Here is a 16,376-nt window from a genome sequence, read left to right as displayed (position 1 = left end):
AACATAAGCTAATAAAATTGCCAACTGTGTGCGTATCCGTGACTATCCCCTCGAAGTTCTCTCTTTGATCGAGAACACGGTGGGGTTATGATTGACGTAGGTAGGTGTTCAGGATCACTTAGTGATCAAGTATTCTCGACCGCTAGTATAGACCACCTTCATAAATGATCTACGTAAGTTAGCCACCATATCAAGCTTAGGATGTTGCAACCTTAAACACTCTACCCTATCCGACCTAATAACTTGACTAGTTCTGGCACCAAGGTCTTAGATTGCTGAGTCCTCGTGGCTCACAGATTTCCTCACAACACCAACAGGTTCAGGTACACCAGAGACAGGTGATCCCGACGGCATGCAACTGGCGTGGCAGTACGACGAGGAGTCCGACCGCCTGTACGTGAACTATCCAGAAGATTGAGGCGTGGTCGTGATCGTGGGCCAGCAGGCAGGGTAGCATAGCCTTTTCTCTGTTTTTAGTCCGTAGCGGAACTACTTTGGTGGTATGCGTGATGTACTCTGATATATTTATGAGAAGGCAATTGAACCCCTAATTGTCTATCTTTTATTATTATGTATTTGTTGTGTTACCTGTTTGTGAGACGCTTAGATGCGCTCCTTTCCAATTCGGGGCCTCGATCCCCAGATCGGAAAGGACCGCATCTTGGTCGTTACAAGGAGTGATTGTAGTCACTCTCGTGATGGGGTCGTGCCGGGTAGGACGACTATGCCATTTTTATGAGTTCCAGTCACACCGTTGGTCCCCGCATGGTCGGTACGGTCCAGAGTTGGTGCTCGTAAGACGTACGACATGTGGGCTGGGTACCAATCGAGTGGACCTCTTTGTCTAGTATCGTCAGGGGAAAGGCATTGCTCGGGTACTTACCTCGGGTATGTGAAATACCGCGAGTCGTGGATGACACGGAAGTTTCCCGGATCTCGTGGGTCCAGCGTACTACCTCTGCAGAGTGTAAACTATTCGAATAGCCGTGTCCACGGTCAAGGACAGTTGGATACTCCTGCTTAAACTACGTCCTGATATTTCCGCATAACCCAAGTGTGCGTGAGTGACTGTGTGTGGTGTTAAAAAGGTGTTGTTATGAAAGTAACAATATGACCAAGTACAGTGACTTCGCATATAGGGTTAACCCGGATGGTTTAACCCTCAACTGATATATCGAGGATATGACTAAGTTTGGTGACTTGGCATGTAGGGTTAACTCGGATGGTTCAGCCCTTAGCAGATATGTTGATATATGTAACCGGTTCTTCAAGAGTAATTCTTTAACTTGATGCATATTCGTGATCATTCTATATTATTATCCTTCACTTTCATTGTTCATACCATGGGCTGTTTGCGAGTACATTCAAAGTACTCATTGGCTTGCCACTGGTTATTTCATTGACCAGGTGAGAAAGACAAGATATGGTGAAGATTAACTCGGTGACGTTCTTGCGAGCTAGGACGCTTCCCAGTCAGAATGCGTGTAGGTTAAGGCAGATGGCATGGGTTCACGCTTTCTACCAATAATTCCGCTATTGGTTCAGTTCAAGTGTAGGTCTTTAAGGCCCTATATATGTAAGACTCGACCGAAGTGGTCATTTATTGTATCAAACGGTATGTATGGATGTAAGACTCTTTTATTCGATATCTGTGTTCGGTGAGCATTGATCTAATCACTGAGCACGGCGATTCTCGACTAGTAAGTCGGGGTCCCCACAGAGCTGGTATCAAAGCCATCCTGACTGTAGGAAGCCCTTAGTTAGCATGGACGTTAGTTAGGATAAAACTGCTTTCTAGATCCTTCAAAAACACTTACGAAACCTATATATTTTCTCGACTCCCCTAAAATATTCAAAGAAAATGAAGGCTATGCTCTAGCCTTCCACTCTTATTTTCCTCACCCTCCTCGTCTACTTTTTCAAAACTTGCGAATGGTCGCTAGTACCTTATGCCTTCCGACCACGGGATAAAGTGAAATCCTCATGAGCAGCCCGGAATGAAGTTACCTTTCCAGGCAAACACCTGTGCTGAAAGACAGAGAAGACAACTCTACGACCAGACGACACCAACAGAAGTACCTCCATGAGGAACAAGGACATCGAGGCTTAGGAGATGGTGAAACCGCGGGCACTGTCCCAGAATGATGCCACTTTCGCCTATGATAGTCTGGACATAACCTATGCAAACCTTGTTCAGCATCACTAATAGAGGGACCCTGTCAGTTATAAGGAATTGTGTCGACCACCACCGGTGGATGAGAACCTCGCCATTAGGTCCGCCTCACCTTAGTGAGCAGGAAAACGGTTCTCTTCACCCCCTCGCTCTAGGTGTCGATATCGCAATTAGTATGATTGACAGATCAAACTCTATCATGTCTTGCAAATATCGAAGCATGAAGATGACCACTTGAGACTCTCGAAGCCTTGGAAGACGAGAAGACACTGACAAGATCATGAAGACAACAGAAGACCCTGTCAATGACAGCAATGAAGAACTACCTTCGTCAGCAACTCCCCGACGAGAAGACAACAAGAGTTCTTTACAACTCAAGTGAGTTGCTTCGGCAAGCGACAACAAGAGGCGTGACAACACCATGAGAAGTACAGAAGACTTAGCGGACTCCTCTCTGGAGCAAGAAGCAAGCACGACCGTCGAGTCCAAGAACCTAGGATAGGATGAGTCGTGAATTCCCTATGCGAAGTCGAGTCCGTGGAGTGGTTCGGATGGACCATGTTATATGTTGTTTGTTTTGTTGTTTGTGCTTTGATATAAGTCGCACTTTTGCTTAGGCAACAAGTGTGCGGTTATATCACTCGTCTTATTTGATGTTCAAAATAATTTTTGCACTTGTTTGAGTTGACTTTTCAACGCTTGTTTGATTGCACTGAGATCCTTAGACACCCCCCTCCGTGCTCTATCTCTCACCCCTCTCGACAACTTAAGACGACAAGGCAAGATGCACCAAGAAATTCACTTTGAAGGATGGTTGACACTGAAGACACTGACTGTGCTATGCCTAGTCACACGCAACCCGTAGGAGTGTGCTTTTCCCTCAAGATTGGAAAACCACACTAGACCAGACTAACCTCCACAAGCCTTTCCAGCTCAAATTTTCTAGTCACGTGTCTAGTACACGGACTTACCAGAACACGTGTAGGACCCCGATAAACCCCGCTTAGCACCGGGTTCCTTATGGAATGAGTGATCACCGTGAACAAGTATCCTTCAAGTTTAAGCTAGCACTGTAACCATGATGCCATAAGAGGATCGTTCTCGGATATAGCGTATTAGACAAAAGATTGTCTTGATGATATGCCTCCTGAGGAGATAGATAGACTATCTTGGTGGATCTTGAGACCCAAATGAAGGTAGGTGAATTTGGTGGAACAAGTTGGTATAGTAGCATAACCTACCTAATCTGGAGTGAGATTGGATTTAGTAGGACGATTATGATCGCAAACATTATTCTTGGTGGTATATATGACTTTAGCAAGTAGTTGCGTTGGGTTGGCTATAATTATCCTGATGACTCGGAGTATCAAGTAGACTTCTTATTGGATTTGAGTCTTGGATTTAAATAGGTAATCTTAATAGAGTACTTAGGATGACAGAGACCACATGGTTCGGAGTAAATTGGACTTAGCTCGATAATCTCGATTATGATACCATGTTTCTCGGTGGATAGAGAGTGCGTGTACTTGGAGTTGTCAGATTGGATTGCAACCTATAAGGTTTGGCCTTGGAGATTAGCTGGCCATGATTGTTGAAGTTGGTGTATATACTATGACGTAAACCTTGCAATAATGTGTGAATTATGAGGACTCTAAGAGATTAGGTAGAACACCGTCAATGTTGGATTTGTAGGAGTGACAGGTCCAGTAATGACTGACCGGATTGATGGATCACTTGATCGGATTCGTAGCAAGGAAACAAGATATTGGATTGGTATACTATGTGTTTCCATAATATAGTAATGTAGTACCCTGTCCTTGTTTGATCTAGTGGGACATTGGATTTGTAGCGTCCCAGTGCAACCTTAGCAGCTTGTATGCCTCCCCGAGCTTCTTGCATAGTAATGCATGTGCATTTGGGGCTACACCATACTTGTAGTGTTTGGGTTAGTTCTTCCCTCAACCCATATTTGACTAGCATGAGCGGTGTGAAGTTGACCCACGTGGGATGGTATATTTGATGAGATGAGGTGATATCGTCCCAACATTAGAGGTCGAACTATTGGCATCTAAGGAATGTGCTTAGAGATAAGATGATAACTGTTTGCCCACATCCTAAGTTCCTTGAGACCCTAAAGCTTCGCTTAGCCACAAGATGGACGGGCTACGACCATAGAAGACGACTCTAAGTCGTTGAAATGTGGCCAGTACCCGCCCATAGCAAGCCCTGTTCTCCTCACCTGACTTTTGAGTTGTGTTTATGTCTTGTTTGGGGAAAGTATGTGGTCATCCTCACTCATGACATACTTACTCACCCAGTAAGAGGAAGGACACCTTAGTCCTGTTTGGACAAGACCAGGAACGCTGAATCGTTATGCTTCTCGAGGGTACAGTGATATATCGAGAAGGTGGACTTCTCGAAGCAGTCCCAAGACAAGAGAAGTCTATCCTACTCAAGTCAAGACAAAGAACCGTCGTGACGACGAAGCCACGACAATGATGATGAAGCAACAAGAGTCAACCACCGACCGCGCATCGACCACATCAACGACGTCAAGAAGCCACGACGATTCAAGATGACAAAGCCTTTGGACAAGCGAAAGAATCAGACGATCCCTCCTTGCTCCAAATCAAGGACGAGAGTACTAGTAAGTAGTGGTGAAGACGTGCCAAAGGCGATTCACCCACTCGATGACTCGTAGACCTTGGGAATGGATGACCGGTCTATACCCTTGGGTAGTCAGCTCATCCAGGAACTCTCGCAACCCTCCCAGATAACAAGACCATTTTGGACTAGGAGCCTCCAAGCTTAGACTCAGAGGTGAGACCCAACCCGGACCCTTCCACGAGGAACCTTCGAAGACCATTTGCCGATAGCTTGACTGCCGAAAGGGAGTCAAGGACTTCCCCATAGGCAGGAAGTCGTACGAAGACCTTGTTAGTGCGTTCTAACACGAGACATCTTGATGTCACTAACCGACATGCGAAGCCTCAGGACCAGAACCCAGACACACCATCTTGCCACGTATTCTGACTTTGGAATACACTCGCAAGCCAGAACCTTGCACGAACTTAGCCCACCAAGCCCTTGACCTCGGTCAAGCATAAATTATTACCAGACCCCACCCACGATCAGTCAAGGACGTGTGAACATTCAAAGTTGAATCATCAAGCACCTCAAGACCACAACAACAACATGGGGACATGAAGACTACCTCCGATTCAAGATTCCGTATCCCACCAACCCCTAGCCTAGAAATCTCGGGGACGAGATTTTCTTAAGGGGGTAAGGTCTGTCACACCCAGTTTTTGGCTTTCCTGATTAACTAACTTATTTCAAAATTTAGGACCAATTAAATTTTTTGTGAAATACTTGTGATGCTTGAAGTGACTATGGTTTGCCTTGCTTGTTTGCATGATTGTGTTTGATACCTAATAAATCATGCCACTCTCCTAATCACCTCCTCATCCCATGATCTCCTGCCTAATAATCATGCCATGTGTTTAGGATAAATATGTATTTTCACCAATATTTATTTTTACCAAAAAGCATTTCTTTGGATTAAACTTTCAAACCCCTCAGATGAGGTTTGTACTACAAGTCCTCAAATTAGGGAATTTCTTTCGCACCAATTATTTTATTTAAAACCTATTATCAAAAGGTCTTCCAAAAACCACTATATTATTATTTTAAAAGTTATTTTATTATTTTATTTAAAAGCCTTTCTGTGAGGCCAGAAATAGTCTCTTATGATGGAAAGTTATTTTTATTTCTTTCAAAATATTTAAGAAAATTTAGGGAAACTCAGTGGATATATTTATTCCATATTTATGAGTTTCAACACATGGTCATGTTCAAAATATTGGGCAAACCCCTCCAAAACCATTCCTGCCTATTTCAAGCTTTTGTAATATTTATATTAGAAATATTCTCAATAAGTTCCAGTAAAATTCTAGCCTGTCATATAGGATATTCTTGATGATCTTGCCAAGTTTCATTTCAATCCAAGTTGATTTGGCTCCCCTAATCACTCTAAAACCATGTCTGTCCAGAATCAAATTTGAGCAACTCTACATCGTGAAGTGTCTCCAATTGTGCTCAAATTTGGTGGACATGTTCCAATACTCCAATGAGGCATCCACACCAAGTGGTACACCAAGGAGAATAGCGGAACTTGTCCTAAGACCCTCAAAACCCTCTCTGTTGATTTCTGACTTTGGTAAACTTAACATTATAAAGTTTCTCCAATTGACCTCAAACGTTTTGTGCATGCCTTAATGCTCAAATAATGCCCCTACACCAAATATTGGATTTGGGGGAATTTATTTGAATAGGGTTCTAAGCAGAAACCCATTTCTGCCCATTTCTGGGGGTTTTCAAGTCTACATTGGAAAACTTTTCTAGCAAATCCCGAATTTGGTGTGGAAACTTATTTTCATCTATTATTTGACCCTGTTAAGTTTCATTGCCATTGGGATTTATCTGGTAGCCCAACCACAGATCAAACACCTTGTGTGCACTCACTAATTTGGCTTCTTTGACCCCTTCCCCTTTTACCCTTGAGCTTAATTTTCTACCACAGTCTCACATAGTCATATTTTACCCCGAGTAACTTTCCCATGGTCACTGGTCAATTATTGGGGAAGGACCCTTGTAACTTCTCTCATTTTCACCCATGGAATCACTGTTTTTACCCTCTTGTTTCACTTCCGCTTAACCCAAGGCCCCCAATTCTTTCCTGAGCCTCCCTAGTGTGTCAATGCTTCATTTAGAACAAAGATATTGCATGCTCATGTGGAGAAAATGATCAGCACCTCCTCAAGTTTATTTCTGGCTGAAATGTGGCTTTGTACAACAAGTACTAGCTACACTTGCTTTGCTGAGCTGAAATTTGGCAGGCTGGTAGTCCTTCTATAAACAAGAGTGCTGGACATGGTTTTCCCTCAATTAAACCCCTGTGCAAACCAGTTTTGCTAGCCCTAAGTTTGCTGCTGCAAACTAAATAATAGTCAACACCCATTCAAACCTTCTTCACTTGGCTCCAAACTCCACCAGTGACCTCTCGCAAGCAAGCCTTGCATGGGAGACATCTTTTTCAGGTCGAATGGACACCCTGGACACGCATGGCCATGGTGACCATGCTGTCAGCCTGCACTAATGGTGCTATGCACCATTTCCTTGTTCCCTAGCTCGTGTCCCACAGCTGCAGAATGCCCCAAAGCGCCAGAGCAACCCCCCATCCCTCCTTGACCCCCTCCATGACGCTAGCAAGTCTCCAAGAAGGCTCAGGGATGCGTGGCCGCCGTGCCCTTGGTGCACCAGAGAGCTCTGAGGTCCTTCTCGGTTCCTCCTTCTTCATTTAGGGCCTCCCCGAGCCCCTGGTGCCTCCTTCCTTCTTTCCTGGACCCTCCTAGTTCCCTCATGCCCTCATGACCCCGCAGGTGGAGCTCGCAGTGTTGGAATTATGCCCTAGAGGCAATAATAAATATAGTTATTATTATAATTCCTGTATCAAGATAATCGTTTATTATCTATGCTATAATTGTATTGAATGAAGACTCATTTACATGTGTTGATACATAGACAAAACACCGTCCCTAGCAAGCCTCTAGTTGGCTAGCCAGTTGATCAAAGATAGTCAGTGTCTTCTGATTATGAACAAGGTGTTGTTGCTTGATAACTGGATCATGTCATTAGGAGAATCACGTGATGGACTAGACCCAAACTAATAGACGTAGCATGTTGATCGTGTCTTTTTGTTGCTACTGTTTTCTGCGTGTCAAGTATTTATTCCTATGACCATGAGATCATATAACTCACTGACACCGGAGGAATGCTTTGTGTGTATCAAACGTTGCAACGTAACTGGGTGGCTATAAAGATGCTCTACAGGTGTCTCCGAAGGTGTTAGTTGAGTTAGTATGGATCAAGACTGGGATTTGTCACTCCGTGTGACGAAGAGGTATCTCGGGGCCCACTCGGTAATACAACATCACACACAAGCCTTGCAAGCAATGTGACTTAGTGTAAGTTGCGGGATCTTGTATTACGGAACGAGTAAAGAGACTTGCCGGTAAACGAGATTGAAATAGGTATACGGATACTGACGATCGAATCTCGGGCAAGTAACATACCGAAGGACAAAGGGAATGACATACGGGATTATATGAATCATTGGCACTGAGGTTCAAACGATAAGATCTTCGTAGAATATGTAGGATCCAATATGGGCATCCAGGTCCCGCTATTGGATATTGACCGAGGAGTCTCTCGGGTCATGTCTACATAGTTCTCGAACCCGCAGGGTCTGCACACTTAAGGTTCGACGTTGTTTTATGCGTATTTGAGTTATATGGTTGGTTACCGAATGTTGTTCGGAGTCCCGGATGAGATCACGGACGTCACGAGGGTTTCCAGAATGGTCCGGAAACGAAGATTGATATATAGGATGACCTCATTTGATTACCGGAAGGTTTTCGGAGTTGCCGGGAATGTACCGGGAATGACGAATGGGTTCCGGAAGTTCACCGGGGGGGGGGGGGGGCAACCCACCCCGTGGAAGCCCATAGGCCATGAGGGTGGCGCACCAGCCCTTAGTCGGCTGGTGGGGCAGCCTAAAAGGGCCCTATGCGCCATACAAAAGAAAATCAAAGAGAAAGAAAAAAAAGGGAGGTGGGAAGGAAGGGAAGGACTCCCACCCACCAAACCAAGTCCAACTCGGTTTGGGGGGGAGCCTTCCCCCCTTGGACTCGGCCGACCCCCTTGGGGCTCCTTGAGCCCCAAGCCAAGGTCCCCTCCCTCCCACCTATATATACGGAGGTATTGGGGCTGATTTGAGACGATTTTTCCACGGCAGCCCGACCACATACCTCCACCGTTTTTCCTCTAGATCGCGTTTCTGCGGAGCTCGGGCGGAGCCCTGCTGAGACAAGGTGATCACCAACCTCCGGAGCGCCGTCACGCTGCCGTAGAACTCTTCTACCTCTCCGTCTCTCTTGCTGGATCAAGAAGGCCGAGATCATCGTCGAGCTGTACGTGTGCTGAACGCGGAGGTGCCGTCCGTTCGGTACTAGATCGTGGGACTGATCGCGGGATTGTTCGCGGGGCGGATCGAGGGACGTGAGGACGTTCCACTACATCAACCGCGTTCTCTAATGCTTCTGCTGTATGGTCTACAAGGGTACGTAGATCACTCATCCCCTCTCGTAGATGGACATCACCACGATAGGTCTTCGTGCGCGTAGGAAATTTTTTGTTTCCCATGCGACGTTCCCCAACAGTGGCATCATGAGCTAGGTTCGTGCGTAGATGTCTTCTCGAGTAGAACACAAAAGTTTTTCTGGGCGGTGATGTGCGTTTTGCTGCCCTCCTTAGTCTTTTCTTGATTCCGCGGTATTGTTGGATTGAAGCGGCTTGGACCGACATTACTCATACGCTTACGAGAGACTGGTTTCATCGCTACGAGTAACCCCGTTGCTCAAAGATGACTGGCAAGTGTCGGTTTCTCCAACTTTAGTTGAATCGGATTTGACCGAGGAGGTCCTTGGATGAGGTTAAATAGAAACTCATATATCTCCGTTGTGGTGTTTGCGTAAGTAAGATGCAATCCTACTAGAAACCCATGGTCACCACGTAAAACATGCAACAACAAAATTAGAGGACGTCTAACTTGTTTTTGTAGGGTATGCTTGTGATGTGATATGGCCAACGATGTAATGTGATATATTGGATGTATGAGATGATCATGTTGTAATACAAAATATCGACTTGCACGTCGATGGTACGGCAATCGGCAGGAGCCATAGGGTTGTCTTTATACTAACGTTTGTGCTTGCAGATGCGTTCACTATTTTGCTAGGATGTAGCTTTAGTAGTAATAGCATGAGTAGCACGACAACCCCGATGCCAACACGTTGATGGAGATCATGGTGTGGCGCCGGTGACAAGAAGATCGTGCCGGTGCTTTGGTGATGGAGATCAAGAAGCACGTGATGATGGCCATATCATGTCACTTATGAATTGCATGTGATGTTAATCCTTTTATGCACCTTGTTTTGCTTAGAACGACGGTAGCATTATGAGGTGATATCTCACTAAAATTTCAAGACGAAATTGTGTTCTCCCCGACTGTGCACCTTTGCTACAGTTCGTCGTTTCGAGACACCACGTGATGATCGAGTGTGATAGACTCAACGTTCACATACAACGGGTGCAAAACAGTTGCGCACGCGGAACACTCGGGTTAAGCTTGACGAGCCTAGCATGTGCAGACATGGCCTCGGAACACATGAGACCGAAAGGTCGATCATGAATCATATAGATGATATGATTAGCATAGGGATGCTTACCACTGAAACTATGCTCAACTCACGTGATGATCGGACTTGAGCTAGTGTAAGTGGATCATGAACCACTCAAATGACTAGAGAGATGTACTTTTTGAGTGGGAGTTTAGCGAATAATTTGATTAAGTTAAACTCTAATTATCTTGAACATAGTCTAAGTCCACTTTGAATATATTTGTGTTGTAGATCATGGCTCACGCGACAGTCATCTTGAATTTTAATACGTTCCTAGAGAAAGCTAAGTTGAAAGATGATGGAAGCAACTTTGTAGACTGGGCTCGTAATCTTAAGCTAATCTTACAAGCTGGGAAGAAGGATTATGTCCTTAATGCTGCGCTAGGAGATGAACCACCCGCTACGGCTGATCAGGATGTTAAGAACGCTTGGTTAGCACGTAAGGAGGACTACTCAATAGTTCAATGTGCAGTCTTGTATGGCTTAGAACCGGGACTTCAACGTCGCTTTGAGCGTCATGGAGCATTTGAGATGTTCCAAGAGTTGAAGTTTATCTTTCAGAAGAACGCCTGGATCGAGAGGTATGATACCTCCGATAAATTCTATGCTTGCAAGATGGAGGAAAACTCGTCTGTCAGTGAACATGTGCTCAAAATGTGGGTACTCAAACCATCTAGCTGAGCTGGGGATTGAACTCCCGCAAGAGGCTATCACTGACAGAATCCTTCAATCACTGCCGCCAAGCTATAAAGGCTTTGTGTTGAACTACAACATGCAAGGGATGAACAAGTCTCCCGGCGAGTTGTTTGCGATGCTGAAAGTCGAAGAGTCTGAACTCCGTAAAGAGCATCAAGTGTTGATGGTGAATAAGACCACTAGTTTCAAGAGAAACGGCAAAGGCAAGAAGGGTAATTCGAAGAAGAGCGGCAAGCCTGTTGCCAATCCGACGAAGAAAGCCAAAGCTGGACCTAAGCCTGAAACGGAGTGTTACTATTGCAAGGGTATGGGTCATTGGAAGCGCAATTGCCCCAAGTATCTGGCAGATAAGAAGGCGGCCAAAGAAAAATCAGGTATATTTGATATACATGTTATTGATGTGTACTTAACCGGCTCTCGTAGTAGTGCCTGGGTATTCGATACCGGTTCTGTTGCTCATATTTGCAACTCGAAACAGGAACTGCGGAATAGACGAAGGCTGGCGAAATATGAAGTGACGATGCGCGTAGGAAATGGTTCCAAGGTTGATGCAATCGCCGTCGGCACAGTGTCACTTCAGTTACCATCAGGATTAGTGATGAACTTAAATCATTGTTATTTAGTGCCTGCGTTGAGCATGAACATTATATCTGGATCTTGTTTATTGCGAGACGGTTACTCTTTTAAGTCAGAGAATAATGGTTGTTCTATTTCTATGAGTAACATCTTTTATGGTCATGCACCGAATGTGAGAGGATTGTTCATATTGAATCTTGATAGCGATACGCATATACATAACATTGAGACCAAAAGAGTTAGAGTTAACAATGATAGCGCCATATTTTTGTGGCACTGCCGCTTAGGTCATATTGGTGTAAAGCGCATGAAGAAACTCCATGCTGATGGACTTTTGGAGTCACTTGACTTTGATTCACTTGACACGTGTGAACCATGCCTCATGGGCAAGATGACTAAGACTCCGTTCTCCGGAACAATGGAGCGTGCAAGTGACTTGTTGGAAATCATACATACCGATGTGTGTGGTCCGATGAGCGTGGAGGCACGCGGCGGATATCATTATTTTCTCACCTTCACGGACGATTTGAGTAGATATGGTTATGTCTACTTGATGAAGCACAAGTCTGGAACATTTGAAAAGTTCAAACAATTTCAGAGTGAAGTGGAAAATCATCGTAACAAGAAGATCAAGTTCCTACGGTCTGATCGTGGGTGTGAATATCTGAGTTTCGAGTTTGGTGCTCACTTAAGACAAATGTGGAATTGTTTCATAGTTAACACCGCCTGGAACACCACAGCGTAATGGTGTGTCCGAACGTCGTAATCGTACTCTATTAGAGATGGTGCGATCCATGGTGTCTCTTACCGATTTGCCGTTATCATTTTGGGGTTATGCATTAGAAACAGCTGCATTCACTTTAAATAGGGCACCATCAAAATCCGTTGAGACGACACCATACGAACTGTGGTATGGCAAAAGGCCAAAGTTGTCGTTTCTTAAAGTTTGGGGATGTGATGCTTATGTCAAAAAGCTTCAGCCTGAAAAGCTGGAACCCAAAGCGGAAAAGTGCGTCTTCATAGGTTACCCAAAAGAGACAGTTGGGTACACCTTCTATCTCAAATCCGAGGGCAAAGTGTTTGTTGCTAAAAACAAAGCTTTTCTCGAGAAGGAGTTTCTCTCAAGAGAATTGAGTGGGAGGAAGATAGAACTTGACGAGGTTGTCGAACCTCTCATCCCTCTGGATGGTGGCGCAGGGCAAAGGGAAACCTCTGTCGTTGCGACGCCGGTTGAGGAGGAAGTTAATGATGATGATCATGAAACTCCAGTTCAAGTTTCTGTCGAACCACGCAGGTCGACGAGACCACGTGCTGCTCCAGAGTGGTACGGAAATCCCGTCTTATCAATCATGTTGTTAGACAACAATGAACCTGCAAATTATGAAGAAGCAATGGTGGGCCCAGATTCCAACAAATGGCTAGAAGCCATGAAGTCCGAGATAGGATCCATGTATGAGAACAAAGTATGGACTTTGGAGGTACTACCTGAGGGCCGCAAGGCTATTCAGAACAAATGGATTTTTAAGAGGAAGAGGGACGCTGACGGCAATGTGACCGTTTATAAAGCTCGACTTGTGACAAAAGGTTTTTCACAAGTTCAAGGAGTTGACTATGATGAAACATTCTCACCCGTAGCGATGCTTAAGTCCGTCAGAATCATGTTAGCAATAGCTGCATTTTTCGATTATGAAATCTGGCAGATGGATGTCAAAACAGCGTTCCTTAACGGTTTCCTTAAGGAAGAGTTGTATATGATACAACCCGAAGGTTTTGTCGATCCTAAGAATGCTAACAAGGTGTGCAAGCTCCAGTGATCCATTTATGGACTGGTGCAAGCATCTCGGAGGTGGAACAAACGCTTTGATGAGGTGATCAAAGCATTTGGGTTTATACAAGTGGTTGGAGAATCTTGTATTTACAAGAAAGTGAGTGGGAGCTCTGTGGCGTTTCTAATATTATATGTGGATGACATATTACTGACTGGAAACAACGTAGAGTTTTTGGAGAGCATAAAGGGTTACTTGAATAAAATTTTCTCTATGAAAGACCTAGGAGAAGCTGCTTACATTCTAGGCATTAAGATCTATAGGGATAGATCAAAACGCCTGATAGGACTTTCACAAAGCACATACCTTGGTAAAGTTTTGAAGAGGTTCAAAATGGAACAGTCCAAGAAAGGGTTCTTGCCAGTTCTACAAGGTACGAGATTGAGTAAGACTCAGTGCCCAGCAACTGATGAAGATAGAGAGCATATGCGCTCCGTCCCCTATGCTTCAGCCATAGGTTCTATCATGTATGCAACGATGTGCACTAGACCGGATGTTAGCCTAGCCATAAGTATGGCAGGTAGGTTCTAGAGTAATCCAGGAGTGGATCACTGGACAGCGGTCAAGAATATCCTGAAGTACCTGAAAAGGACTAAGGAGATGTTTCTCGTGTATGGAGGTGACGAAGAGCTCGCCGTAAAAGGTTACGTCGATGCAAGCTTTGACACAGATCCAGACGACTCTAAGTCGCAAACCGGATACGTATTTATTCTTAATGGGGGTGCGGTAAGCTGGTGCAGTTCCAAGCAAAGCGTCGTAGTAGATTCTACATGTGAAGCGGAGTACATGGCTGCCTCGGAGGCGGCCAAGGAGGGTGTCTGGATGAAGCAGTTCATGACGGATCTTGGAGTGGTGCCAAGCGCACTGAATCAAATAACCTTGTTCTGTGACAACACGGGTGCCATTGCCTTAGCAAAGGAACCACGGTTTCACAAGAAGACCACACACATCAAACGACGCTTCAACCTCATCCGCGACTACGTCGAGGGAGAGGACGTAAATATATGCAAAGTGCACACGGATCTGAATGTAGCAGACCCGCTGACTAAACCTCTTCCACGGCCAAAGCATGATCAAACACCAGAACTGTATGGGTGTTAGATTTATTACAATGTAATTCACATGATGATGTGAGGGCTAGATTATTGACTCTAGTGCAAGTGGGAGACTGTTGGAATTATGCCCTAGAGGCAATAATAAATATAGTTATTATTATAATTCCTGTATCAAGATAATCGTTTATTATCCATGCTATAATTGTATTGAATGAAGACTCATTTACATGTGTGGATACATAGACAAAACACCGTCCCTAGCAAGCCTCTAGTTGGCTAGCCAGTTGATCAAAGATAGTCAGTGTCTTCTGATTATGAACAAGGTGTTGTTGCTTGATAACTGGATCATGTCATTAGGAGAATCACATGATGGACTAGACCCAAACTAATAGACGTAGCATGTTGATCGTGTCTTTTTGTTGCTACTGTTTTCTGCGTGTCAAGTATTTATTCCTATGACCATGAGATCATATAACTCACTGACACCGGAGGAATGCTTTGTGTGTATCAAACGTCGCAACGTAACTGGGTGACTATAAAGATGCTCTACAGGTGTCTCCGAATGTGTTAGTTGAGTTAGTATGGATCAAGACTGGGATTTGTCACTCCGTGTGACGGAGAGGTATCTCGGGGCCCACTCGGTAATGCAACATCACACACAAGCCTTGCAAGCAATGTGACTTAGTGTAAGTTGCGGGGTCTTGTATTACGGAACGAGTAAAGAGACTTGCCGGTAAACGAGATTGAAATAGGTATACGGATATTGACGATCGAATCTCGGGCAAGTAACATACCGAAGGACAAAGGGAATGACATACGAGATTATATGAATCCTTGGCACTGAGGTTCAAACGATAAGATCTTCGTAGAATATGTAGGATCCAATATGGGCATCCAGGTCCCGCTATTGGATATTGACCGAGGAGTCTCTCGGGTCATGTCTACATAGTTCTCGAACCCGCAGGGTCTGCACACTTAAGGTTCGACGTTGTTTTATGCGTATTTGAGTTATATGGTTGGTTACCTAATGTTGTTCGGAGTCCCGGATGAGATCACGGACGTCACGAGGGTTTCCAGAATGGTCCGGAAACGAAGATTGATATATAGGATGACCTCATTTGATTACCGAAAGGTTTTCGGAGTTACCGAGAATGTACCGGGAATGACGAATGGGTTCCGGAAGTTCACCGGGGGGGGGGGGGGGGGGGGGGGGAAGGGGGGCAACCCACCCCGGGGAAGCCCATAGGCCATGAGGGTGGCGCACCAGCCCTTATTGGGCTGGTGGGGCAGCCCAAAAGGGCCCTATGCGCCATACAAAAGAAAATCAAAGAGAAAGAAAAAAAAAGGGAGGTGGGAAGGAAGGGAAGGACTCCCACCCACCAAACCAAGTCCAACTCGGTTTGGGGGGGGAGCCTTCCCCCCTTGGACTCGGCCGACCCCCTTGGGGCTCCTTGAGCCCCAAGGCAAGGTCCCCTCCCTCCCACCTATATATATGGAGGTATTGGGGCTGATTTGAGACGATTTTTCCACGGCAGCCCGACCACATACCTCCACCGTTTTTCCTCTAGATCGCGTTTCTGCGGAGCTCGGGCGGAGCCCTGCTGAGACAAGGTCATCACCAACCTCCAGAGCGCCGTCACGCTGCCGGAGAACTCTTCTACCTCTCTGTCTCTCTTGCTGGATCAAGAAGGCCAAGATCATCGTTGAGCTGTACGTGTGCTGAACGCGGAGGTGCCGTCCGTTCGGTACT

Source organism: Hordeum vulgare, chromosome 7H (genome assembly GCF_904849725.1).
Source record: "Hordeum vulgare subsp. vulgare chromosome 7H, MorexV3_pseudomolecules_assembly, whole genome shotgun sequence".
Lineage (NCBI taxonomy): Eukaryota > Viridiplantae > Streptophyta > Magnoliopsida > Poales > Poaceae > Hordeum > Hordeum vulgare.
This window is presented reverse-complemented; position numbering follows the sequence as displayed.